General features: G+C 46.0%; 1 protein-coding gene across 4 annotated transcripts in view; it reads right to left on the bottom strand.

Moving 5' to 3' along the window:
- Window positions 1-13,418, bottom strand: part of LOC100384203 (uncharacterized) — a 130,851-nt gene that overhangs the window by 86,620 nt on the left and 30,813 nt on the right. The window contains exon 15 of one of the 4 annotated variants that reach the window (XR_004857614.1): window positions 4,559-4,734. The exons of the other annotated variants lie outside the window; for them this stretch is intronic. The gene's annotated coding sequence lies outside the window, so the exon portion shown is untranslated. The remainder of the gene's footprint in view (window positions 1-4,558; window positions 4,735-13,418) is intronic. 4 annotated transcript variants of the gene reach the window in all.

Genomic DNA, 13,418 nt, shown 5'->3' with positions numbered 1-13,418 from the left:
TCTGCCCTTATGCACATCGTCCTCCGCAGAGTCCCTTCTACCATCACGGTCCCCTGGTGGCGAACGTGAACGGAAACGCCATCTCCGCCGTGCAGAACCATCCATAACTGCTGGGACCTGGATGGGACCTAGGACAACATGTTGTCCCACCAACACTTTAATAGGAACATGATAGGCAAGAGATAGCCTACCAACGCCTGGTCCATTTCCCAGCGATTCAGTAATCCAAAGGTCTCTAGACTGAGGGAATGAGGTCGGGTCATAACACCAACCATAACAACGAAAGACATCCAAATTCTTGAGTTGTAAAGTCTCATCATGTACGTCCAGAACCCAGGCAAAAGGGTTCAAAATGTGTTGGACAGTGGTGAGTTCCCAGGCATGAATTGGAATGCCACATAGCTCGAATTCCACAGGGATAGGCAAACTTGCACCTGAAGACCCAAAGAACATGGACCATCTTTTACAATACAGGGAGAAGGCGCCTGCACGAATAGTGTTCCATCTCACTGTCAACTGGTCAGATAACTGAAGGGTGGAAAGCATGAGCAGGAAATGTCCATGAGCCAATTTCCTCAGAATTAGCGAATCAGAATTGACTTCAAGTTTTAGAGCGACCGCATCTGCGATATCAGCATCTGACACAAGCACATCACTGACCACAAAGATAGACACTGCGTTCTTCAAATCCTCTTCTGCTTTTTCCATCAAATTGTCCCAACCGATCACACATGGGTGCTGATGATGCACTATTTCCACCGGCTTGCCCTGTTGAGGGTATATTCATAAAACTGCAGAGACTTAGCAAGGGGCTACAAAAATGGAGCCAACGCAAGGTAGGCAATATCAGGCTGCAACTCAATATAGTTAAGGAAATTCTGCATAGCCTTGAGATTGCCAGGGACAATAGAGCGCTCTCACCTGGGAAGGAATGGTTCACTATTGCGAGGCTCCGCTCTCGCATTTTGTATCTAAAAGAGGGTGATGCAAATACTTCGTTCTTTCATCAGCAAGCCCGCTACCGCAAGAAAAAGAACTTTATTGCAAAATTTCAAGTTGAGGAACATATTGTCACCTCACAGGAAGAAAAACAGCAAGCAGCCTTGGATTTTTATGAAAACCTGATTGGTACAGCTGAACATAGGGACTACACCCTGGACCTACACAGCCTGGGCATTTTTTTCGAAAACGCGGGAGAGCTGCGTATCATTATATTAAGAAGAAAAGGTGAGGTAAAAAGGAGAAACCTCTTACAAGTCCGCACGAACCCACACACACTAGAGGATAGTTAAAAATACAACGATAGTATGAACAGCTATACTCATTGAAAAGGAAATAGGGTTAACCATTTCCTATAGTTAATTTTGGTGGTTGATGACCAACACAAACACACGGACTAACTAGTTTGTCTAGAATTAATGTATTACAGGTGCATAAGGTTCAACATAAACCAAGAAAGAAATCAAGTTAGGGACATAATTTAGTTGGAGCAAAGAACTTGAGTGTGCTGAAAAATGGCGCACCGGACTGTCTGGTGCACCAGGCCGTACAACTTCAAACCAGCCACTCTCGGGAATTCCAGGGCACGCTCCACTATAATTCACCGGACTGTCCGGTGTGCCACCGGACTGTCCGGTGAGCCAGCGGAGCAACGGCTCCCTGCGCGCCAACGGTCACCTGCCGTGGTGAAGAGTGCATGTCAAAAGTCAGAGCGCAGGAGTCAGAGGGCACCGGACTGTCCGGTGTGGCACCGGACTGTCCGGTGTGGCACCGGACTGTCCGGTGCAGCAAGACGACAAAGGCTCCAACGGTCGACCAGCTCCGAACCCTAACGGTTGCGCTGACGTGGCGCGCACCGGACAGTGCACAATGACTGTCCAGTGGCGCACCGGACTGTCTGGTGCGCCCATCGCTAGCAGCCTTCACCAACGGCTATGAAAGTGGTTGGGGCTATAAATACCCCCCAACCACCTCATTCATATCCATCCAAGCATTTTGAACATCTCACTTATTGCAAGAGCAAAAGACTTCACTCCTAGACACAATCAAAGCAATCAATCCACTCAAAGCCCCAAAATCAACTCTAGCGCATTAGGGCTTGTGAGAGGATCACTTGTGTTCTTTGTTGCTCTTGTCGCTTGGCTTGGCCTTTTTCTTTTCCCTTCTATTTTTCAAGTGACTTGTAATCGAAGCAAGAGACACCTAAGTGTGTGGTGGTCCTTGCGGGGTCTAAGTGACCCGAGAGATTAAGGAAAAGGTTCACTCGGTCTAAGTGACTGTTTGAGAGAGAGAAAGGGTTGAAATAGACCCAGTCTTTGTGACCTCCTCAACGGGGACTAGGTTCTTTGGAACCGAACCTCGGTAAAACAAATCATCATGTTCACTCGCCTTGATTCTTGTTTGATTTGTTTTCCCCTCTCTAACACTTCCTTGCTAGTGTAAATTTGAGTTGGCTCCCACACATCATCCGCAATCCTTGAGCAACTCCTAGCAAGAGAGATATCCTTTTGGACTTGAATTTAATTCTAATGCTAACCCCCGACCTTAGTGTGTGTTTAAGTTTGTAAATTTCAGGTTTCGCCTATTCACCCCCCCCCCGCTAGGCGACTTTCACTCATGGCCATGGAAACAGAAAAACAAAAGGTCGCCGATTAGTGCGCTGGAGCGGAAAGGATGCTATCTAATCCACTGGCTTCAGCCCTACACCAGAGGTGAGACTCCTCCTTGAACGACTTTTTTTCTCGAAAGCGCAGGAGAACTGCGCCCCATAATATATTAAGAAGAGGAAAAAGGGGGCCAAGAAAGGCCAGTACAAAACAGCCTCCTTACGGAGGCCAGAAGGAAGCATACATAAAATAATACATTAGACTCTCCTTAACTCTCATCTAAAGGTACAGCTAGATGGCAGAGCCCCTTGGCACCAGCAATCTCCCATTGCATCCTTTCCTCATTAGCAGCTCTAAGACTCATGGTAACACTGGGGTTGCAGCCATCAAAAACGCATTTGTTTCTATGTTTCCACAAGGTCCAGGCTCCCAGAATGATAAGGGAATCGAGCCCTTTTCTAGTGAGCCCAGTAGCAATATTCGCCACCGATTCCCACCAGCCTAGATATGAGCCAACATTAGGTTGAGGAGCCAAAGAATGCAGACCGAAATTCCTTAACCACAGGTACTAGAATTCCCTGGAGAAGGAACAGGTAACAAGGAGATGATCAATAGTTTCATCTTCTTGATCACAAAAGGGGCACTTCTCAGGATGAATCAGCCCTCTTTTAGCAAGTCTATCCGCTGTCCAGAGACGATTTTGTGCAACCAACCAGATGAAGAAACAACATTTTGGCAAGGCCCAAATTTTCCAAATTTTCTTGTGATGAGGGAAGATTACAGACCCCAAAAAGAAGCCCTCGTAAGTAGTCTTTGCTGAATAGATGCCATTAGGAGCAATACTGAAAACATGTTTATCCTCAACCTCAGGCTGCAGCTGCCAAACTGAAGTCATATCCCACAACTGAAGATAATCTTTTAAGACTCCCACTGTCAGTGGACCTTTAATATCAGAGATCCATTTTTTATCTGTAATTGCCTCATAAACTGTCCTGCTATTGATAATCCTCTTGGGTATAATATTATATAAAACTTGGAGTAAGGTCTTTAATTCGCTTACCATATAACCACTTATCCTTCCAAAACTTTGTATTTGTGCCATCTCCCACCTCAGTAATGACCACCTCCATGAAGAAAGCTCTAGCTTTTCCAGGAACTTTTATGTGGAGATCAGACCAAGGACGAGTAGGATCAGTCTTCTGCAGCCAGCGCCAACGCATTCGAAGGGCCCAACATAATTCTAGAAAACTAGATATGCCAAGACCTCCAAGCTGCAGTGGTCGGCAAACTCGACCCCAGGCTACAAGACAATGACCTCCTCTTGCCTCCTTCCGGCCCCTCCAAAGAAAACCCTTGTGTATTTTATCAATTGCATCCAGACCCCATTTTGGAATGTCAACTGCCATAGCAAGGTAGACCATCATACTTGTAAGAACATGTTGAACGTGCACTCTCCTTGACCCACTTGATGACCATGCTAGAACAAGGCTGCACACCATTGAAAACACAACGGTTGCGATGATTCCAGATGGCCCAAGCTCCAAGTATGATCAAAGAATTGAGGCCCTTAGACAGTCCCTTATGTGCTGGATCACCCGGGACCGCGACAACTCCTTGCCACCAATCTTCAAAGGAACAGGCCTCATGGCTAGGAGCAAGGTGCTGCATTCGGACATATTTCAGAATCTGAAACCAAACTTCACGTGAGAAGACGCATGAAACTAACAAATGGTTTAGGGTCTCCTCCTCCTGATCACACAACAGACAAAGAGGAGGGTGAGGCAGCCCCTTCCTTGCCAGACAGTCAGCTGTCCAGCAACGACCGTGAGCCACAAGCCACATAAAGAATTTGCATTTTCCAGGTGCCCAAGCTTTCCAAATCCTCTCCCAAGGCTTAAATGTTGTTGCTCCAAGAAAGAAACCAGCATATGCCGAATTGGTGGAATAAAGACCTGAGCTTGAGAGCAGCCAGATGTGCTTATCCTCAAGGTCCGGATGTAAAGCCCAGTCTGCAGTGAGGTCCCAAACTTTGAGGAAATCAGACAGAACATTTAGGGTGATAGCACCTCGAATGTCAAGCACTCAGTTTCTTGTTGTGAGAGTATTGTGGACACTCCTCTTTTTAGCCCTACGTAAGGCCCAAAATTTGTATAAGGAAAAAAATAATAAAATAAATAAATGAAGAAATAAAATAGCAAATTCAGAAATCTCAAATTATACCTGAGTGATGAAAATTGAGGACTGAATTTTGAAAACCAAAAATTATTTTAGAAAATAAGTAATAGGAAAGGTTTCTGTTCAACTAAATAATTATGCATATCAAATGATGCACCATAAGCATTTATTTACATGAATATCTAATTTTGAAGTAACTTTTACTTCTCATTCCACATTCAAAATACCATTTTCTAAATAGAAAGAAAACAATATGAGTGTGTCTCATATTTCAAACATTTATCAAACAAATAAATTAATTAGGATAAATAGATATCTACTTCATCATGATTGAATTTTAGTGGGTATTAAATTTGAATTATTAAACTATATCTTAGATTGGAATTGAAATTTTGTAATGTCAAAAAGGAATAATAGGGGAATATAATAAAGAGGTGAAGATTTGGATTGAAACCTAAATTTGAATTTGGAATTTAAGAGAGAAATACTATAAAATACAAAATAGAATTTATAAATATATAAATTCACCCCACTGATTTGTTCAAACTGAATACTTAAAATGAGTATAAATTCTTCTGCGAAATTTGAATTTAAATTTTGCATTTTGGAAATGAAAAGGAAAAGAAATTACAAAGAAAAGAAAATACAAAAGAAAATGGAAACCCTTCCCTGCGCTTGGGTCGGAATTATCCCTGGTCGGCCCAACTCGCACGCTAAACACTCCCTGTGCGGCCCATCACCTCACTGCGCTGCTCCCTTTTCTTCCACTGCCGAGGGACCCCACCCTGGTAGTCAGCCAGTCTCCCTCGCGCGCGGCGCAGAATCGCTGGAACCGGGACCCGGCTCACTGACGCCGTTGGCCCACCACCCAGTCTCTTCCCTCTCCACCTCGCCACGACCGTGCGGACCGCTTCCTTCGCCGGTGAAGCCGGACTCCCTTCAACGACCTCCGCGCCTTCCTACGAATTGCCCGAGAGCCCCAGCTTCGTGGATAAAGCCAGCGCACCGTTCTTTCCTTTCCTCCGCATCCCATCCAAGCGCCGCCCCATAGCTCACTTTTCCTTTTCCCGGCCGCGCCAACGTCGTTAAGGGTGGAATTTGCCGCCGTATTAAAATCTCGGGTTGTGCCTAACCAAAGCTCTGGGCGGGTGTTCAATTGGATTCACCCGGTCACGGTGAAGGTTGCCAGCGATGTTTCTGGGGCGAATCAGGACACGACACCTTGGGATTTCTCACCATCGACCTGCTTTCCGCCGCGGTGCCGATCGCGTCGTGGTCGCGGAATTCGGGGCCATTGCGACTGGTAAGACTCCTCCCTACCCTTTCATTACCGCGAGTATTAGGTTTGGCACCGGTTGTAATTGAGATTTGTGCGCGCTGGCGGGATTTGGCCGTCGGTCGGCCATGGCGCCGCTGTGGCGTCGGTGCGCACCACCGCGCTCTAGCTCGGTGGTAGGAAGATGCAGTGCTTGTCGTTCGATCCATTACTGGCGGATAGGATTAGATCAGTGGGTTGTGATTCGATCTGAGCCGTCGGTGGTAGAAAGAGGCACAGGAGTCATTAGATCGTGATCCCACGGGTAAAAATAGATCATCGCCTTCATTGGATCTTGGGTGTCGGATCGAGATCGGAGGGCAGCCGAGGCATGCTGGTTCATTAAAAAGGGTAGGTCTAATCTTAACCTTGGATCCGCGATCTGACGGTTGAACTTTATCGATACCCTTTCGGCCGAATGATTTTGCAAATGGGACCTCCAGTGTATAAGTAATCAACCCGCAGTCCACTGCAGGATGGCTCTGAGTCTTGGGAAGTTTTACACCAGAGCCCCTGCACTCTCTATATATTATGCGCCCAGTCCAGGAGATAGAAAATCCAGGGAAAATGAAATAGAAATCCATTTTTATATGAAAATAATTGCTAGAATTTGTTAAATCCATAGGAAATTCATATGAAGTCCAAATCAATCCATTCCAATTTCTATAATTTTATAATATTATTGTTTATCAATTAGTGCCACTGTTTTGACATGAAAGTCACATTAAAATTTATATCCTATTTAATCTTGTACAAAACACAAAGAATCTTCAGTAAATCTTAACTCCTTCGTTTTAATTCTGAATTGACTCGTTCTAGTTGTGTTAGTCTCGTATAAATGTTTACTATGCAATAACAACATTTATTATACCATGTCTCATTATTTTATGATTAGATCTTTATTTAACTTATGTTGGTTAGTCTTGTTAATCTGCTCACCATTATCTACTAAAATATGATCTATGGTCAATTTATAATTTAGATTAAAGTTGAATTAATTACCATATAGGTTATCTTTTCTCTGGGATTATAAAATAAACATAGAACTTAGTTTTAACCATTAAATCACATCATAACTTAATGACCGTAACTCCGATTTTAGTGATTCCCGAGCCCACGATCTCGTTACGACGCGTAGATTATTATTATACAGTTTGTTCTTGTATTTGGTGTGATGTTAATTTTGTCTATACCATGTTTGTTTGTATTGCTACGGCTAGCAGTAAGATCACGAGAATCTGAGGATCATCGTGGTATCTGGAATCTCAAGTCCCAGGCAAGTTGTGCCCTTGATCACTTTCATTTACCCAATAATGTTCTTTATTATCACTTATTAATGCATAAGCTTAATTTTGATGGGACCCAATAGGTCACCTTAGACTGATTATCTTTTTAATTGTTCACCCCTGAATCACTTAGGTAGTTTTTGCTATTGCTTTATATGGTTTTAGGATAAATATTACATTATGTCCATGTTCCAATTGTTCTGTTATGTTATTTATGTTCATGTCAAGATCATTATAGTTTTAATTGGAACATGGAGCTTAACTTGAGAAACACGTGCCACCACAAGGGTGGAATGGGACAACCTTGGCTGACTAATTAGGAAAGCTAGTGGAAGACTACCTTACCCGAAAGGGGCAAGGGTAGTAGGGGAGTTGCATGCAGGGAGGTTCTCGATTTGATTTTGCTGCGATGGCGGTCAGACGAGGGATTCTTGCAAGTGCTCTTCCCATAAACTGTAGCGGGTTTTTGGAAGCTAGTGGAACTTTGTAAAGGCCTCGTAGTGTTACCCTGTCTCGCTTCCTTGGTAGAGGTGTATGGGATTCATGACCCCATGGCAGATAGGCAGTGGCGGACCCAGCTGCTATGTTTAGGGTGTGCCATGAAAAAAAATAAAAAAACAAACAAAAAATAAGGATTAACAAGATTCGAACCTTGACCACCAAATTTAAAATATAGCACTTACACCACTATGCTAACTACTCTTATGTGATCTTAGGGTGTGCCGTGGACCATATGGACCACCCGCTGGGTCCGCCCCTGCAGATGGGTAACAAGACTTGTGGGTACAGGGTACAACCTCTGCAGAGTGTAAAACTGGTATACTAGCCGAGCTCACGGTCAAAAGCAGTTCAGGACTCTCGCATGATTAAATTATGAAACTAAATTCAATCTATCATAAGCATTGCATGGGATTACTTATTAATTTTGTTCTATTATTCTTATTATGGTTTGGTATTTACTTACATTTAGTAACTGCTAATAAAATTTGACCAACTTATTAAAAGCAATGCTCAGCTTAAACCCCTATTGTTGATCAGCCTTACACATCACATGAACTCCCACCTTTGGTGAGTTCATGCCACATTATTCCTCACAACTTGTTGAGCGATGAACATGTGTGAGATCACCCTTGCTGCCTCACACCCCCCACAGGAGAAGAACAGGTGGTTCAAGAGGATCCACACATCGAGGAGTTCGATTTGATCTAGGTGGCGTCTCACAGTCGACTTTATGGCGCCAAGGATGAACTTTAGTTCGTTATATATTTATCTTTTATTTTGTAAGACTTCCGCTATGTAATAAGTATTCTGATGTTATTGTGACATTTATCTCTATACACTCTGTCATTATATATGTTGTCTTCTTTGGCGCATAGATGCACTCGGCTTTGTCCCTTAAAGCCCGGGTGTGACACCCTAGAAGAGACCGACTTGACCAGGTGAGGGGCCAGCTGACATAGACTCTGGCCATCAATCAATTTATCAGTCCAAAACAAAGTGTTTTTATCGTTGCCCACCATCGAGGAAACCGTTGCCGAGAGGAAGGCCTTCACTGAAGGATGAGAATTTATTTTAAAGGAAGCCCAAGGCCGGTCAGGTTCGGTTTTTTCAACCAGAGCCAGCAGTCTAAGAACCCAATTCATCTTTTGCAGGTCCGAGATGCCCAGCCCCCCAAGTTTTTTTGGTCTAGTAACCTTGTTCCAGGCTACCAAACAATGCCCTCCCAAAGCATTTTTCCTTCTTCTCCACAAGAAACTTCTTCTGATTTTGTCAATTGCTTTGATAGCCCAAGAAGGTAGATCCATGGCCATAGTTAAATAAATAGTCATTGAAGACAAAACAGCTTGGACAAGGATCAATCTTCCAGCTTTGGTTAACAGATCGGCTTTCTAGCTAGGAAGGGCATTCAGCAACATGATTTGAGGGACCTTGAGCTTGTTTTTTCTATGGAGGAAGTCTGGTCAGTTGTAAAAGATCTACCTTTGGACAAGGCTCCTGAGCCAGATGGGTTCACAGGTCGTTTTTATAAGGTTTGGCGGGATATCATCAAGGAAGATATGATGGGTGCTTTGCTTGCTGTGCAGAGTGGGTGAAAGGGAATTAGGCTTACACCTATTTCCTAATTGATTTTGGTGATTGAATTGCCCAACACAAATAATTGGACTAACTACTTTGCTCTAGTTCATAAGTTCTACAGGTGCCAAAAGTTCACAATAAGCCAATAAAAAGACCAAGAAAAGGGTTCAAACAAGAGAGCAAAAGGGAACCCGAAAGCCACCCTGGTCTGGCGCACCGGACTGTCCGGTGCACCAGGGAACTCGACGCCCAACTCTTCACCTTCGGGATTTTCAGAGGAGCTCCGCTATAATTCACCGGACTGTCCGGTGCACCACCGGACAGTGTCCGGTACCCCAAGGGAGAGCGACTCTGAACTCGCCAGCTTCAGGAATCCACTCCGCTAAAATTCACCGGACTGTCCGATGTGACAGCGGAGCAACGGCTACTTCGCGTGCAACGGTCGACTGCAACGCATTAAATGCGCGCCTGCGCGCGCAGAGGAGCAGAGCACGCGCGGGTGGCACACCGAACAGCCTACAGGGCCTGTCCGGTGCACCACCGGACAGCCAGGCGGGCCCACAAGACAGAGCTCCAACGGTCGAACCCCAACGGTCTGCTGACGTGGCTGGCGCACCGGACAGTGTCCGGTGGCGCACCGGACTGTCCGGTGCGCCATGCGACTGCAGCCTTCCAACAGCCACTTTGTGGTGGTTGGGGCTATAAATACCCCAACCACCCCACATTCATTGGCATCCAAGTTTTTCACTCTTCTACACATTACAAGAGCTAGCATTCAATACAAGACACACCAAAGAGATCAAATCCTCTCCCAACTCCACACAAAGCTTTAGTGATTAGTGAGAGAGATTTGTCGTGTTCATTTGAGCTCTTGCGCTTGGATTGCTTCCTTCTTTCTCATTCTTCTTGCGATCAAACTCATTTGTAATCGAGGCAAGAGACACCAATTGTGTGGTGGTCCTTGCGGGGAAGTTTGGTTCCCGTTTGATTGAGAAGAGAAGCTCACTCGGTCCGAGGGACCGTTTGAGAGAGGGAAAGGGTTGAAAGAGACCCGGTCTTTGTAACCACCTCAACGGGGAGTAGGCTTGCGAGAACCGAACCTCGGTAAAACAAATCCTTGTGTCTCACTTCTTATTTGCTTGCGATTTGTTTTACGCCCTCTCTCGGACTCGTTCATATTTCTAACGCTAACCCGGCTTGTAGTTGTGATTAAGTTTGTAAATTTCATATTCGCCCTATTCACCCCCCCCCTCTAGGCGACTTTCAGTGGGCATGTCTCCAAATTCAAACTCCTCAACACGACTTTTATCACCCTCCTGCCTAAGAAGGTGGATGCCCTACTGGTCAAGGACTATAGGCCAATAAGCCTTGTTCGCAGCTTTGCTAAGTTGGTAACCAAAGTGCTAGCAGCTCGGTTAGCACCCCACCTGCCAAGTATGGTCTCTATCAACCAAAAATGCCTTTATCAAAGGAAGGAGTATACAAGACAACTTCTTGATGGTGCAACAACTTACCAGATCCTTACACAACACGAAAGAGCCTCACATCCTGCTGAAGTTGGATATTTCCAAGGCCTTTGACTCAATATCCTGGTCATTCCTGCTTGACATGTTACAACACTTGGGATTTGGTCGAAATTGGTGCAACCTTATTAGTCTGCTGCTTTGCACTTCCTCTACAAGGATCCTTGTCAATGGTGAGCTTGGAGAATACATTATGCATCATAGGGGTCTTCGTCAGGGTGATCCTTTGTCCCCCATGTTGTTTATCCTTGTCATGGAGGCTTTGAATGCCATGGTCAGTTATGCTCTCAGGGAACATATCCTGCAGCCGATTGCCTCTCAACAAGCCAAACATTGTATCTCCTTCTATGTTGATGATGTTGTTCTGTTCATGTGGCCCTCCCATCAGGATATCTTAGCAATTATCAGCATTTTAGACATCTTTGGTCATGCTACAGGGCTAAAAACGAATATCTCCAAAAGTTCAGTTACACCCATTCAATGTGGAAAGAATGAGCTGACCACCATTTCTGCCTTATTACCATGTGATATAAAAAAATTCCTTGCATTTATTTGGGGATTCCTCTATCAATCTGTAAGCTCTCTAACGCCGATCTCTTGCCGCTTGTTGATAAAGTTGTTGATAAACTTCCAGATATTAACGCCTTATTACCATGTTATTTTTATTGATGATCATTCTCGTTATACTTGGATTTACTTCATGAAACGCTGCTCGGAATTGCCTTTTATTTATAAGTCCTTCACTCGCATGGTTCACACCCAGTTTTCTACTACTATTAAAATTTTTCGTTTAGATTCTGGTGGTGAATTTTATCTGATCATTTCCGCCAGATATTGACCTTAGAGGGTACTCTAGCTCAACTTTCTTGTCCTGGTGCTCATGCCCAAAATGGTGTTGCTGAACGCAAACACTGTCATATTATTGAGAGTGCTCGTACTATTTTGATATCTTTTTTTGTTCCTTCACACTTTTAGAGAAGTTATTTCCACTGTTGTGTATCTTATTAATAGAAAACCATCATCTAAACTTTCTAGCAAATCACCGGGTGAAGTTCTTTTTGGGACTCCTCCACGATATGATCATCTTCATGTGTTTGGATGTATATGTTATGTCTTGTTACCACCACGTGAGCGGACCAAATTGACTGCTCAATCTATAGAGTGTGTATTTCTTAGATATAGTCCTGAACGTTGTTATGATCCATCTACTCGTCGTATTCGAATTTCTAGAGATGTGAGTTCCAATGAAAATCGCCCCTTCTTTCACAACTAGTCTACTCACTCCTCATATTATCCCACAGAATCTACTTCTTCCATGTGTCTTCTTTCCATTCCTGCATGTGAACCATCATCTTCTACATCCACATATGATGTTCTCATTCCCATAACACCACCTTCCACCTCCACGCCATCTTCTTACTCTTCCAAACCACCTATCATCCAAACCTATATTCGTTATTCTCGCTCTATTCCTACGGCTGGTCCTGATACTGATCTCGTACCTGATTCTTGTACTGACAATCTCTACTAACTATTAAGAAGCCATTGTAGACTGCCCCCGCCCCTTCCCCCGCATCCGCCGCGATCGCACGCCTCAAGCCCGCACGACGCGAAACCTCCGCTACCGAATTGATCTCACGCTCGCAAGCCAGCCCCGCGAACCCCGCCGCTACCGCGCGCCCGCCGTGACCGGCGAGATCCGCTCGCCCACCCACCGCAACCCCCGCGCGCGACAGCTCCTGTGCATGCCGCATCCGCCGCGATCCGCCCGCCCTCCTCAATCCGCCCTCCCACCGCAAAACCGCCGCGATCTGGCCGCCCGCCCGCCCGCCTCCCCTCTCGCCTCCCCTCTGCACGTGGCCGGCGCATGTCGTCGAGGAACGTGAGCGCGTCCCGGGCCGGCGTGCCCCGACGACAGAGGGAGGTGAGGACCGCGCGGCAGTGCATGGGTCCGGGTCGAGGAGGAGCGGCGGCATGCAGCGGAGGAGGTCCACGACGGCGGAGGGCTAACCGGCGCGGTAGAGCGCGGCGGTGAGGATGCGGGAAGTGGCGGTGTCAGGGCCCGCGTGTGGCGCGGCGCGGAGGAGCATGGCGGGGGCTGCGCGGAGGAGCGTCGGGGACGACCGCGATGAGCAGCACAGCGCGGCCAGGATGGCGTTGAGGGCGTCGGTCGTGCGGTGGACCGTGCAGAACAGGGTCGCGGCGGCGGCGAAGCGGCCGTGGCGCGCAAGGGTGGACAGCAGGCGGTGCTGGTGCTGGCCTGTTGCGTCAGGCCGCGGTTCGGAGCGGCGGCACACGCCCATCGCAGCACTGGACTGGATCAGTGTAATCGTGGGCTCGCGCTCGCCAAAAGTGACAAAGCTTTATATGCTCAGGGAAGCAGTTTCAGAAAGACTGTGCTGAGTCGCTCGCATGCTCTATTATGTCGAAGGGCTGG

This window comes from Zea mays, chromosome 4 (genome assembly GCF_902167145.1).
Source record: "Zea mays cultivar B73 chromosome 4, Zm-B73-REFERENCE-NAM-5.0, whole genome shotgun sequence".
Classification (NCBI taxonomy): domain Eukaryota; kingdom Viridiplantae; phylum Streptophyta; class Magnoliopsida; order Poales; family Poaceae; genus Zea; species Zea mays.
This window is presented reverse-complemented; position numbering and strand designations above follow the sequence as displayed.